We start from the raw sequence: 13,587 nt of genomic DNA, 5'->3' as shown, positions 1-13,587 counted from the left end.
TATTCATTCATTAGCAAACAGTGAGTGATGCCTCCTCTGTGGTAGTCATTGTATTGAGGCAATGGACCTCATGGTGAACACAGTCAAAGGCAAGGTTGAAACCACCAGGGATCTAACTCCTCATCCAACAGAGACTGATTCAATACCAGAGGAGTTATTGGAAGTGATCACTACACCACAAAAGTATGTAAGATAGAAAAGATTCCTAGTTAGGGAGATTAGGGAATGCTTCCTTAAAGAAGTGATGACAACATGAAATCTGAAGGATGAGTAGGAAGCCAAAGGGAAGGTGGGTGGGGCTACAGAAAGAGCTTACTATGCGTACATAAATAACTGTAATGCAAATCAGAATGAACAAGTACTATAATAGACATAAAAGGCACAATAGAACCTTAGGATCTTGTTCCTTTTTCATTATATAAATCACATAAAATTATTATATTTCAAGTATGAAGCCAGAAACCCTTGCATTAGGTTTGCAATTGTTCTCAAAAGGCTGGAACACAGTAAGACAAAAGCTCTGCAGGACAAGAATTAGAAATATTATTTTCAAGTCAGCAAATATTGAAAGATTCAAGACATCAAAGTAAAATAGGAAATAATGGTATTTACCTTTTATGAAGAAAACGAACAACAAAGAAGGAAAAAGAAAAGGCTAAGATGCTAAAATCATTAGTCACAGAAGGCCAGAACCTCCCTACTTCCTCACCCACCATTGCTGTGGTTAGTTCTAACTGAAAAGGAAGGACATCTCATTAGGCCAAAAGACTTCATGCAATATATGAAGAATTTGGTTAAGTGAAAGTTCTGAGACTGCTTGATAGGCTCAGAATAAATCCAGATGGAAAGAATGAATAATCTCTGCAACTCTAAACCAGTTCTATAACACCTCTTGATGTGGCCAACTTCCAAACTGTTCTCTATGTGCCACAATCAACTAATGTGATCTTTTAGAAATATAATTCTGTCATGGGCCACATACACCGCACCAAAAAAACCCACAAAAACAAAAACAAACAAACAAACAAAAAACAAAACAAAACAAAAATCCACAAAACCATCAATTCACCCACTGCTCATAAAGTAAAGATATATAGCTCCTTAAAGTAGCCTGCTTTATGGGTATTAAGGAGGGTGGGTATTAAGGAGGATGGGTATTAAGGAGGGCACATATTACATGGAGCATTGGGTGTTAATGCAAACAATGAATCATGGAACACGACATTAAAATGGCGTACCGTATGGTGAATAACATTAACATAATAAACAATAAAAATAAAGAAGAAAAAAAAGTAGCCTGCCAGTGCTGTCTGGTATAGCTTCTGTCAACCTCTCCAACCCTGTCTTGCACCCCACTCACTTTCTCCCTGAGTGTTTCCCCAACAACAGCCTTCTTTCAGTCTCTCATATTCACCACGGTCCTTGTTACCTCAGGGCCTTTACATATGTTGCTCCTTCTAACTAGAATGGTCTCTCATATTCACCATGGTCCTTGTTACCTCAGAGCCTTTGCATATGTTGCTCCTTCTAACTAGAATGGTCTCTTCATCCCATGCTTCCCCTAGTTGATTGCTACTCATTCTCTAATTCTTGGCCCTTGTTTGAGACAAACAAATCCTGACTGTCTTAACTCTCCCTATTACAAGCTCAGGTACCTCTTCTCCATGGCATTTGTACATACATCATCTTGATTATTCGATTAATGTCTGCCAGATCCTTAGACATAAAGGCTGGAATTTTGTCTGATTTTCTTGACTTTGTGTACACAGTCCCAAGCATACTTGTTGACTCATAGTAAGGGCTTCACAAATATCCAGGGTATGAATAAAAGGTTTCATGGAGCTCTTCCAGTTCCTATGAGTCTTTGGTTAATCTATCACTATGCCTCCACATCATTCGCCCAAGAACCAAGTATAAACAAATATATTTTTAAGTAACAGTATATTCATATCCCTGCAAGAAGCATGTATGAAGGAAGGCAAACAAAAGTTGAGGATGGTTTGTTCCTCTAGTCATATGGCACATTCTCATCATCTTGGTTTCTTTGAAGTCCAGTCCAGTCCAAAGTCTTACAGTGGAAATGAGAAGGAAATAGATATTTAGCAGTTTTAATGCAATGTTAGTCAAATACTATCCCAGCTGTAACTGCATGTGGTACTTCTTTTATATAAACCTAACATGTTTAAGGAATGTTTTTTCCCTGACATGAGAAAACACTGAGTTCTTGCTATGGAGTGCGAAGAAAGGGAAAGAAGAGCAGGATTCCAAAAGGGCCTTTGCTGCTGATAATTTACATTTTAGACTAGTGTTTGTTTTTCTCTTTTATAAAATTAAACATAATTATCTGTACTCCCTACCTGTCCCATTGGGAGCTTGGAGGAATTAATGAGATGATGTTTGTGGAGTGCCTGGGGCCCCTTGGATACACTATTATTAGAACCGTTAGGTAAAACATTGCTTTCGGTAACCCATGGGGTGACATCCAGATAAGCAAGGCTGACACCAGAAAAAAATGGTAAAGTGAAATGTTAAAGACAAAGTGCTATTTGATGATTTTTCAGAGATGAAAAATCACCCTTTCTTTCCGAAATTGTAACAGCACTCTCCCATCCAGTAGCCACTAGCCACCTATATGCATTTAATTGAAACTGAGAAACTGAATTTTAAATAACCTCCCATGACCAGTGGCTTACTCACTGGATAGTGAAGATACAGAGTATTTCCATTATCAAAAAGAAAAAAAATTCCAATGGACAGAACAATAAATCTTGGAGGGTCCTTTCCTATTGACGCTTTGCTTGTAAATTCTGCTATGTGACACTTTTAAACCCTCATCCAGAGTAGGGGTTTGGAACTTTATCAGCTAGGAGAAAAATTACTCATAGAACGGAAGATACATTGTGCTTAAAAAACAAATGGTTTCCTTTCAAACTCCTTTGTTTTGCCTTTCATGTCCTGTCTTTGCCGGGTCAACGCTAAGAATGTGGGTGATGCAGAAGGGGTTAAATGGTTCTCGTTCTTTCCCTGTCTCCTGTCTCTCGGGGTCCTATCCACATACCAGCACTAAAGTCTGGGCAGACAATAGACTAAACCCATCGGAGTAACCGTGAAAACAGAGTTTCATAGCTAAAAACTGCTACCTCCACTTGTCCGGAAGAAAAAACATAGACCATTAATATATTCTCATAGGGAATAAATCCCCTCCGGTATGAAATACTGCTGCATCTCATTTTTCTCTTTATACTATTTTAATCTTGTTGGGTTGGGGGTGGGGTGGGGAGCAGAAATGAGCCCAACGCATTCTAACTTTGTGTGGGTGTCTCCCCAGCTTGGTTACCAAAGAAACCATTATGTTCCATACTCTTCAAATAATGGCTCTACTAGTGCTCTAAATACTCTCTTCTTTTCTAACCTGACTTCGCTGCAGATTTAGAGCCACCATCTGTTGACCAGCAGAAGAGAAGGGTTTCTGGAAATGCCATGGCCCTTCCCACACTGTTTTAAGCCTCGGTCTCAAGATTCCAGCCTGAGAAGTCTGCTTCCCAGGCCAGGATTTCCCAAGCAGAGGCAGGATGCTGTCTCCAGGCACCACCACGCTGCCAAACCGCATCAGTGAAAGGTATTTGCAGGCCTCCCTGAGGCTGCCAGCAGCCTCCTGCCACCCCAGGCTGTGAGGCTTCTCTACTGCTGCAGTTGCAAGGGCACTGCTGCTCCATCCCTGAAGCGGGCCCCGCGCTGTGAGGTCGTCCTGGGCGCCCGAGGCTGCCCTGTCACCCTCCCATGAACACCCGCTGCTTGTCTCTAGAAGCAACCAACATAGCAGCTGGGACCACCTGTTCCCATGGCTGCCTGATTGGGCTGTGGCCTCCAGAGAAAAACTCTCACTTCAAAGAAAGCCCCCTGGGAACCCAGGATGCTAATGTCCCTATGGGGTTTTCTAGAAAAGGACTCTGTTGTCAGCCCTTATCAACATTTGCCATCCCCCGCCTGCTTCCCACCCCCCATGCTTTATTGAGATATTACTGATAATATGACATTAGTAAGTTTAAAGCATACGATATGATGACGATATACATATACATTGCAAAACGATTCCCACAGTTAGGTTAGCTAACACTTTTATCACCTCACATAATTAGGGCGTTTTCTTTGTTTTGTTTTTGTTTTTTTGTGGTGAGAACATTTACGATCTCTCTTACCAGCTTTCAAGTACATAATACATGTACTAGCTATGGTCCCCATGCTACTCATGAGATCCCTAGGACACATTCATTCTATGACTGAAAGTTGGCACCCTGTGACCAACTCCTCTTGTGTATACGAAGGCACGGCGCACTTGGCAAGTTCCCCATGAATCTGTGGCAGCCAGGAACGAGGGAATGAGGTCTTTCTGTAAACTCCCAGGTCTCTGTAACAAAGGGTTCTGAGCTACTCTCTCAAGCAGTGTGGCTACTCTTTTGGAGGTTTTACATAGATGTTAAAGAGCTTCCAAATTTCTCTGTTATAGGCATCTAAGTATAAATCTGGTGAAACTTTGCAATCTGTTCAACCACAAGAATGTTACTGATTGCAGCTTAAGAACAAGCAATTATTCTTAAAGCTAGTAGTTGCTTCCACCAAGATAAACCCACACCCCTGCTTATAAAACAAAACTTTAAGCAAGAGTCATCCAAATTATTTGGATGAAGCAAACATCCTACCCATACAAGCGATTTCTGTATACCCTTGTACCTTTACTTATAACGCACATATTCTATTACACTAGTATATTATCACATTACAAAACATGCTCCCAAAATTGAAATATTAAATACATTAAAAAGGAAAATACAATATTTTTGAAAGTATGCTTAATTTCCTTTTACTTATTAGAGGTACAAAAGTTACTCTTGCTCTCACTGGCAAAATATGAAATTTTTGAGAGCAGTATGCTCATTTTCTTCTTTTCTTAATTTAGTTTAGTTCAAAAGTTGTGCTAAGTTCCGTTAAAGCTGATTCTTGGTTTTAAAGTTATGTCAGTTCACAGAGAGAGAGAAAGCCTCCAAAAATACAGATCCAAATGGAAGAAGTAAGGGTCATTTAAGAACCTGGTAATAGCTGCTATAAAAATCTAATTTAAAACTTTCTATCATAATAATATGTTCTAAAAATAGATAATATTTATGAGCCCTTAACCAGGTACATGTAAACTTTAGTATGTGGTAACTCCCTGAAATTCCACAGATGAGCCACAGGACCACAGTCAGTACCTCTTCTCCCTCAGGATACACGATAGGAGACCAAGTAACATAGAGACCAAGGGTGGGCATCTGCATGCATCTGGATATTAAATACTGGCAGAGTGACCATACTGTGAAAATAAAAGTACTGGGTGCCTTATTAAATTTGAATTTCAACTTCCTGACAAATACTGCTTTATGCCAACAGGGCATACTTACGCTTCAAAATTGTTGTTTATCTGAAACTCATATTTAAGTATCTTGTATCTTATCTGGTAACAGTAACTATTAGAAAAGCTTAACTTACTTCTTCTCTTTTTGTCCCTTTTTTTAAACCTAGCGTAAATATAGATTGGAGTGCTAATACTGTTTTCCTGTATGCTCAGCAGGGGAGACCCCCTTCTACAAAGCTATCCCCAGAGTCTGGACAAAGCGGTAGCCTCCTCAAATAGCTAACACAGTCTTGGCTGATTAAAAACACACCCCCTTTCACTCAAGTTCCTTAAACTATTCCCTCCCAACCCTCTCACTATGCTTTCCTAGCATCCCAACTCAGTGCAATGATTGACTGATACTGAGCCCTCTTTTTTCTGGCCAGTTAAGTGTATTCACGGGCAGAGGAAAATTGCAGGTAAAGCCGGAAGAGGTTTGGGCCACAGGTGTGGATGTGGGTATGAACTTGCCCACCCTTGCTCCACCTCTGGTTTCCAGGGGTACCCTTCCCACCCCCATCACCATAGCCAGTATGCCGCTGATCAACACAGAGAAATGCCCTGATTCAGGCCTAAGGAGCTCAAGAGGACATGGGGTTGGAAGATGTGTCTTTGGGCATGAATGCTGTAAAATCCTCAGAGGTAAATTTAACACGACCTTAAAATGACTTATCATTCACACTTTCCTGCATACTTTGTCCAGCATCAACAAAGCGTGGGAGACAAGCTCTGGGAAAATCCGAGCAGCCCGTCTTCGTGACAGCGTGACGGCTGAGGCAGCAGCACGGGTAATGAAAGAGCCTGCATTCAATAAAGGGTTCCTGGGAAATGTAGGGCAAGAAGATCTAGGTTGTTCCAATGCACACAGGTTCCAAAGAGCCATAGCATCATGAGTCCCTCTCTCTCAGGAAGGAAGCAAGGGGTGCTAGGTGACATTAGCCAGGAATGGTGTACTTGACAATAAAGAACACTAATTAGGTGGGACGCAGATCTGAACGAGAAGAGATGATGGCTAGACCCGACAAAGAACCTTCACATGTAGTGATCCGACATAAACAAATATGTAAACAGCACATCTCTACTCATCCGCTATGGTAAATCTTCATTAGTAAAATGCTATACCTCACATGCGCCCATGTGTTTTTATAATACATTTTTTTTAACTAAATTGCTTACATAGATAGAGGCCACACACAAAATATTTGTCAGGTGCCCCCACACATTCTAGGGGCAACCCTAATACCCGGCAATCCCAAAGTTCTCCTGTGTGGCCCTAATGGTGTGGTTTCAAAATGGTGCGTAGCCTCGGGGTAGTTTCACAGCCAAGGTCATTCTCTACTTTTAAGGGACAACAATTACTGAGTGCTGGCTCTGTGCCTGCTACTGTGCTCAGGGCTATGCATACATTATCTCATTGTATACTCACAGTAGGCCAGGGGACAGAGCAAGCTACTTTGTTTTACGCCACCCCAGCTGAGGATACTGTGTTAAGCCCCAATATAGCACTGAAAGAGGTTAATCGGAGCTTTTTGTTTCAGTCATTTCCCCTGAACTGCTGTGAAGCAAGCAGATCTCAGATCTTTTCATCTCTGCTTTACAATTGCAGAACTTACGTCCTAGGAAGGAACAGGAAAGACACTGGCAAGAGCAGGCTGGCAGATTTCCCATAAGGAGGGGTGAAGACTGCAGAGGCAGAATGAGAGGCCTTGGACCCCAGACTAGATCCAGACCCTGCCTTTGGACCACCCTGCCTCACTAACAAATGGGAAGTTCTGCAGTGACCTGACCGCCCAGGGCCCCACAGCGCCTTAAATGTGCCCAGACCAGGACATCGGCTTTTCCTTGCCCTGCAGCTGCACATGTAACGTCCGCACCGGGTCATCTGTCACCTGTATCATTGAGCAAACCTTCATTCTTGCTTTTTGATGACTTTTTTCAGAGGCAAGATAGTTACAGAGTGAGTCTGGGCTCTGCAAATGCATCTAGGCCAACAAACATGGAACCAGGGGCAGGTGACATGAACGGCTTCTTCATCATTCCAGCCAAGATCTCAGTGCCGCTCCCTGCCAGCTCCCTTCTGGCAGAGAATGCAGACGGGGACTTTCTCCCCTCTCACGTGACCTCAACCAAGACAATCCAAAAAGTTCCTCGTTAGTGCCTAGTGCTGGGAAATGGGGACTGCTTCCCCAAAGGTTCACGTCGCACAAAAATCTCCAGAGTGACAAGAAACAGGGGAGTATTAGGAACTTTGTCCTTTCTCCTCCTTGCCAATTAGTGCTGACCTTTATTTCTAAGGTGTTTTTAATTCAGTAAGACACAGGCCAAAGAGAATAGAAGCCAACTTATAATAACAATGTTCCTGTATAATGTGTGTGTGTGTGTGTGTGTGTGTGTGTGTGTGTGTGAGAGAGAGAGAGAGAGAGAGAGAGAGAGAGAGAGAATGAATGAATATAGACTAAAGGAGTAGTAGAAGTGTCAGTCACTATTGGTCTCCCTGTTCATTCCTCTACAAGCTGAATTGTTTAGGAGGGATCAGAAGATCAGAAGATACAGCAGGGAATGAAACAGACAAAAATCCTCAAAGAGCTTACGTTACAATTGTGGGGAGAAGTGCAAGAGATTCACAACAGATAACATACAGAAATCACATAATATGTTAGACACTGGTAAGTGACTCGGAGAAAAATAAAGCAGGGAGCCAAGAATGAGGAGTACACGTAGGGGGATTATTTTTAAATGGGGGGAGGGGGTGGGTTAAGGAAGACCTTAGTGAGGACAGAGAAAGCAGCATTTACCAAAGTTCTTTGCCCGAGGAAACTGGCACAGAGCAGCTCACAGAAATTAGGAGATGCTGCTTTGAGAAGTGGTTTCAGCTGAGGAGAAGTGTACCAATTAGGAAGTATTGCGCTGCTAAAAAGTAAAATATCAGTGGTTTCAATAAGATAAGAGCTTTTTCTTTTGCATAAAAGCAGCTCAAGGATAGGCATTTCAGAGACATAGGACACCTCTGAAAGACCCTTTCCCCAAAGTGTCAATGAATTAACCGCTCTTTTGCTTTTCTGTAACTGCTTGGCTTTTAGGATATAATGAATTAACTGCTCTTTTGCCTTTCTGTAACCGCTTGGCTCCCCCAACACAATGATAGCTGGTAGTTTCATAATAACTGTTTCTTAGCAAGATATGGCATTCCCTGCAAATAGCCTTCTCATAAAATATGGCCTAATACCTGACCACATAGGCAGGGGGCTGCATAGTCACGTTAGTCACATAGGCAGGGGGCTGCATAGTCACGTAGACAGGATGTCTTTCTGCTGAGTAATAAGGTCTAACTTCCCCTCTTTGTTTCCCCTTCCCGCCTTTTTCTTCCCGCTCGGGGGTCTTCCAAAGCCAATCCACTAACACCAAATATGCCCTTTTTCAAATGTTCAAATTGTCAGCCAATCGGCCCTGTCCCATCCGGGACTTGTATGGACCTGTCTATAAAAATCCTGCACCACCCCAGCCTGGTGTGCTCAGCTAGCAGGAGCTGCTGACCCACCCGCAGGCGCCCGCGCTACAATAAAGAACCTCTTGCTGTTTGCATCCTGTGGCAGTGTTGAATTCTTGGGTAAGGGGATCCGCGGGTCTTTCACCTCCACGTGTCATCCGGGGCTTGGTCTCCTGGTACCTTCTGCCTCCCTCTGCTGAGTTCCTGGCTGCCACCTTCTTCCTTCCTTCCCTCGCTTCTTTCCTTTCTTTCTTAAGATTTTATTTATTTATTTGGCACACACAGAGAAAGAGAGAGAGGGAGAGAGATCACAATGGGGAGCAGCAGGCAGAGGGAGCTGGAGAAGCACTTCCCAATGATGACCAGGGAGGATGCCACAGGGCTCGATCCTGGGAACCTCAGACCATGAGCTGAGCCCAAGGCAGACGCTTAACCGACTGAGCCACCCAGGTGGCCCTGGCTGCCATTTTCGAGCATGCTTCAGGCCAAAGTAGTTTCTTTATCACCAACCATCACACCCGTGTTCCAAGCAGATCTTTGCCTCTTACACTGTCTTCCCATAGGTCTCACCCAGCATGTTTGGCCTACGTGTCATTGGCCACCCCTGGTAATAAGGGAAGCTGAGAATGTATTTTAGCAAGAATGTAACTTCTCATAATAAGATGAAGCTTTATTTTTTATTAACTAAAAAAATAAAAAAAAAAAGAATGGCAGTTAGCCTTATGACTAGGGAAAGGAGGGTAGTTTGGAAGGAGTGTTCCAATCTGCAAAACGGCAGCTTTCTATTCTAACACAGCGGATAGCGCAGCCTCCCGAAGACTGCGGCCAAGGCGGCAGAGCCCACAGTACCTGCAGGGGCCTGTGTGCTTAAGGCTTCAGGACACAGAGCCTTCAGGAGCAAGATCACTACACCCACAGCCCATGGGTCAGTGCCCCACTGTTCTGCCTCTCATCAAATCACCGGCCTTTAAGTTTTAAAGAAACCGAAAGCTCACCTGGATGAAACCCCACCCAACCCTTGAATCCTCCCTCACCATTCCACAAAGATTTCCACCCAGCAGCTCATATCAAAAACCTACAAGTAGGGACACCTGGGTGGCTCAGTCATTAAGCATCTGCCTTTGGCTCAGGTCATGATCTCAGGGTCCTGGGATCAAACCCCTCATCACGCTACCTGCTGAGTAAGCAGCCTGCTTCTCCCTCCCCACTCCCCCTGCTTGTGCCCAACCCCCACCCCATCCCCACCCCCGCTCACCGGAAACCCTGGTCAAATAAATAAATTCTAAAAATCTAAGAAAAAAAAAGTCTTTCCCTGACTTACTCTGTCTAATGACATTCCATCCCTACTAGACACTCCCTAGCACGTCACTTTACGTTCCTCAGGAATATACGCTAGTTAAATCTAACTCGCTCATACATTTGTTTTCTTGTTCCTTATCACCATTACTAAGTTCCATGAAGGCAGAAACACTGATTCCTTTGTTCCCCCCCACCTCCAGCACCATAGTGAATGGCACATGGTAGGCCCTCAACAGTGTTGAAGAAATAATGTTATATGAAATGCCCCCACTCTCCTAATCATTCTTCCCTGGACACCCCACAGTTTATTATAAGTCCTCAAACAGGTTCCAAGAAATACAACTCAATTCTTAGAATTGTATCAGTAGTGAAGAACAGCAAAGCACTTTTGGGCATTACATAATATCCCCTGCCCTGTTTCAGTAGTTGATTTAGAAAATGAGTTTTTGATGGAACGCCTGGGTAGCTCAGTTGATTAAGCGTGTACCTTTGGCTCAGGTCATGATCTCGGGGTCCTGGGATCGGCCCGCGTTGGGCTCCCTGCTCAGCGGGGACCCTGCTTCTCCCTCTCCTTCTGCCCATCCGCCTGGCTCATTCTCTCTCTCTCTCAAATAAGTAAATAAAATCTTTAAGGAAAATGGGTTTTTGCATATGGATTCATAGATCCACTTTGAGAATTTTCAGGGGTCAGAGATCGCTGCCCCATATCCTGTCCTTTAATGATAACTAATTATGAATCAAGTCTCCAACAGCCCAACAACTGAGAAAGTCTCCCTAAAACCAGCTTCAGATACACAGGTGTATATTGGGGGAACACCTCAAAGCCAGAATTCTTACCATATAACCATTCTTCTGATTTTAATGTTGACTTTCTATTTTTAGAAGTAATCTAGATTTTAGACTTTTTATTGCATATTGTTACAATTTTTTGAGGGGCTACACAGACTTTTATGCATTCACAATACATCATTTCTCTTCCTCCTGGGCATATAGCTAGATTATTGACAAGAGGGGCCAACAAAATGTGGGTGGAAGTGATCTATACCACACGATGGAAGGGGACTGGGTCCTTGAATGATTGAGTGGAACAGAGTCACCTACACCCTCTACCTGAGTTGGAATGTGACATCAGTGAGAAATAAACTCTCCTTGTACTAAACCACTGAGGTTTTTTGAATAGTTTGTTATAACACTTATCCTGCCCTGATTTACACAGAGGAATAAAATAAAGACCCTGCAATAATAATAAAGTCAAATTTTCAAAGAGAAAACAATTCAGCTTTTTACAATCTCAGCCACTGCAGCGGTTATGAATAATGTAGTTTTTACATCAGTGGGTGATGAGCAGAAAACTTGTGGCTTCCCAGACAACATAAACATAGTATATTTGCTCTTCAGGTGCTAGAAATGTGTCTGACTACACATGAAAGAAATATTTTAAAAGGGTGGCTTGGGGAAAATGCTCAACATGGAGAGAACAAAATTTTTCCAAAAAGGGAAACAACTCAATCTGATCCCAAAGCCTTCCCCAGGCTCTCACTGAGGGACATCAAAAGTGAAATAAAATGTCTGCACTTATTCTGAAATTTAAGGAACATTTTTTCATGAAGGTAGGGTGCTATTTAGTTATTTAATTTAACTTACTTATTTTTCTAAAGTGATTTTTTTTAGAGGGAGAGAGAGAGGGGAGGAGGGGCAGAGAAGAGGGAGAGAGATAAAGAGAGAATCTCGAGGAGCCTCAACACCCAGTGCAGAGCCCAGTGCAGGGCTTGATCCTACGACCCTGAGATCGTAACCTGAGCAGAAATCAAGGGTCAGACACTTAACCGACTGAGCCACCCAGGCACCCCAAGTGATTCTTTGTATTCAAGGAAACTGTCCAAAGTCTTTATCCTGTTCTCTTTGGGGTTTATAGGATCCAACTGAATCACTCTTCTCTATGACCATCACCTTTCAAATATTGCTGGCTAACACTATATATTCAGGCCATTAGATCTTCCTACGAATCAGGAAACTCTATGCAATTTGTTTTTCTTACAGACTTCCTACCTCTCCATATATTTAGTAAGCATAATAGCAATGAACAGTAATAAGACTAGCATCTGCAGTGCACATCAGATTTGACTAAAAGCTTTCACGTCCATTATCAAGTTATAATACTTAGTAATACGCTACATAACCCATCTCTTTCTGTTTTCCATGTGTGCCATTTGTAAAATTGTAATTTCCCAACTTTGTAATGTTTCCTGGACTAGCACAGCCCTACTCACTAATTATATGCAGTAGTTAGTATGTATTATAATTTTATTCATAAAATATGGATGTATTTTACCAGAAGAGCAAAAGCATCAATTATCTACATCAAAAATTCAACTTGCAATGTTTTTCTAAAAATACACTCACCGCATTTCTATAGTTTCTTTCTTTGAATCCTTTGTTTCTCTTATCATTTTCAATATGCCCCATTCGCTTGTCCAGTAGTATCAAGTTTCTAGGTTTCTGGCCTCTGTTGTGGAGTCCATGGCCTGCAAATGTTTCAAATAAAGCAGAACTATAGAAAAATGATTACATGAATACAGAAGAGAAGGCTATCTTTGGGTAGTGTGATTGCTTTCTGACTTAACGTTCATTTGGGTTTTCCAAGGGCGTTTTGTTTTGTTTTGTTTTGTTTGCATTGAGCACATAATTCATTTTGTAAGTAGAGAAAAAGTAAAAGATAATTAACCATAAAGCATGTCTTTGAGCCATTTAGCTTTACTACCTCATTACATATCAGAACTGGCTTGGGTTCATTTCGGTCTTAGTTGTCTCTTGCCCTAAACTTCATACCGGAAAGAAGTGAAACAGCAAAATGCACTGTCTCCAGCAGATTCCTCTCCACTCCAAAGAAGACTGTTTAGAAATGAACATTTTTTGAGGCACCTGCTTCCTTTCAATGGGGATGACAGATAAAGTTTGACTGAGAGAAATGCCAATCGTGTTAGGAGGCAGATGAATTAACTTTCTAATATTTCTTTCCTGACAGTAAATCTTGAGTTTTACGCCTATGCTTAGCAAAATATTTTTAGAAATATCGTTTGTTCAATAGAGATGATGCATTTTACTACTTTTTAGAGCACACCATTGATCCCTATCACCAAGGCATTAGGTAGGCCTCACAAATCATCCCGGCATCTGCCCTCAGCCTCAAATAAATCATTGACAGAGTGGGAAAGCAAAGGGAAATGCCCATCGGAACTAAGGGGCCAAGAGGAAAAGATTGTGCAGTATCTCTCTTTATGAAATTTCCTTTCTCTGAAAGTCTTTGGATATTCTCATTTCTTTTGCAACTTCCCCTTGAGAACTTCTCTCATGAAATATATTTTAGCAT

The 13,587-nt window shown here is 42.2% G+C and overlaps 1 long non-coding RNA gene across 1 annotated transcript in view; it reads right to left on the bottom strand.

Annotated features, from left to right (window-relative positions):
- The window catches only part of LOC309856755, a 385,485-nt gene that overhangs the window by 342,631 nt on the left and 29,267 nt on the right, over positions 1 to 13,587 (bottom strand). Inside the window, exon 2 of the long non-coding RNA XR_014307337.1 lies at positions 12,621 to 12,742. This is a non-coding gene — a long non-coding RNA (uncharacterized lncRNA). The remainder of the gene's footprint in view (positions 1 to 12,620; positions 12,743 to 13,587) is intronic.

Source organism: Mustela nivalis (genome assembly GCF_964662115.1).
Source record: "Mustela nivalis genome assembly, chromosome: X".
NCBI lineage: Eukaryota > Metazoa > Chordata > Mammalia > Carnivora > Mustelidae > Mustela > Mustela nivalis.
Note: the sequence above shows the minus strand (reverse complement) of the source record. Positions and strands in the feature narration are given on the sequence as shown.